Consider the following 1736-nt stretch of genomic DNA (forward strand, 5'->3'; position numbering starts at 1 on the left):
GCGCAGTGCGGGGGCCCGATTCAGGAAAGCATATTGCCTACCCTCGAGGCGTTTTCAGCGACAATCATCGACCCACGCCTAGATTGACACGGCCTCACTACTTAGCTTTAGAAAGGATTTATGAGCCTGGGGTCAAAAGGAGCCTAAACCCAAAGTCCCCGTCACGACCGACGCCTTAGAGAGAAGCCGTGGCCTACCTCGCATGCGTCCAAGCGACAACTCGTGTCGCGGCGACAAGTGGTAGTAGACACGTCCCTACGTCCCTGTTCATGGACACAAAAATGTGGTCCAACGCCACCAGCCACACGCCCCTTTTGTAGTTAAACAGTTGCAGCTACAGTCGACTGCGGTCATGACGATCGTCATGACCGCATGCAGCTTCATCCGAACCAAAATTGTCGGCCCTAAGATCAACTCCCGGGCGGGGCAAATTTGTTTTTCTTTGTCGTTTTTTGTCACCCGTTAGGCAGGACCGAGCTCAGATCTCGGCCCCGGAGGAGCAAGCTGGTAGCCGAGCGTATTAAAGCGTTATGGTTGGCAGATCGTGGGGATGGTCGGTAGTTCGAACCCAGTCCGCGATCATTTTTCCTGCTCTGCTGGCCAAGTGTCTTCGGGCGTCAGTCATAGCTGAGATCTGCATTTCACCGAAAGTTGTGCTCTGAATGTGTCGTTCCGTCGTGGCCAAGTCGGTAGCGTCCGGGCTGGGTATGAATTTGGTAGCTGGTTCGAATCTCGGCCGGGTGGTATTTTTCGCGCTCCGCTGGCCGGCCATGACTTTACAGCCGTGCGACACCGGCCGGTACGCAAACAGTCGCTGGTTCGAATCTAGTCGACGAACCCTTTTGCCTCTCTGCCAGCCATATGTTTCGGGGTGTAAGGCACGGCGGAGATAAGCTTCACCGATGCAGAAGCATCATCATTGGCTCAGATGGTAGAGCGCGCGCCAGGAACGCGGGTGGTTGTCGGTTCGAATACTGACCGCGAGGCTCATTTTTTCCAGTTAATAGTAATTTGCAGCGTGGGGACCCAAGGGTTAGGGCAAAAGACCAGGCGATACATGGGGAGGTGGACTTGACCGCCTACTCAGCAGCCCCCCCCCAATGCCAAAAAAAACAACAACAAAATGTTTGCCCCGACTAGGACTCGCGATACGGCAGATCAACACCCGTAAAGAAGGACTGAGTTTTGACTTCTACGTCTTCAGGAACAGGCGACAGCTGAGTGGCGAGCGCGCTGAGGTTGTGGTCCGGAAACCGTTGGCTGAGGGATCGAATCCCAGCCGCAGAACTTTTTTCCTGCTCTGCCTTGCAACGCAACATGCGCATCTCAGCTGTCTCTAACTCCCGAAGACATGATCAACAGAGCGGGAAAAAAGTTCCGCGCGGCGGGGATTCGATCCCAGGCCCGATGGTTCCCGGCCAACAGTCCAACGCGCTCGCCACTCGGCTGTCGGCTCTACTTGTGAGCGGAGAGTTTAGAACTCGGTCCTGCTTTACGAGTCTTAGTCTCCCGGATTGCACGCGTACAGGTCGGGTCAAGTCCACCTCCTCGACGCGCTGCAGCCCGGGTCGGCTCTTGGCCCGAAACACGGGAAAGGGCCTCTAAAAGAGCCCCCTGGGCGCACGAGGGTTAGGTTAGGTCCATTTATGTTCCTTATTCCGTGTTTTTGGCTAAAATCCGACCCGGGCTGCAGCGCGTCGAGGAGGTGGACTTGACCCGACCTGAACGCGTGCAAT

Source organism: Frankliniella occidentalis, unplaced genomic scaffold, assembly GCF_000697945.3.
Source record: "Frankliniella occidentalis isolate FOCC.00 unplaced genomic scaffold, Focc_3.1 Scaffold37, whole genome shotgun sequence".
Lineage (NCBI taxonomy): Eukaryota > Metazoa > Arthropoda > Insecta > Thysanoptera > Thripidae > Frankliniella > Frankliniella occidentalis.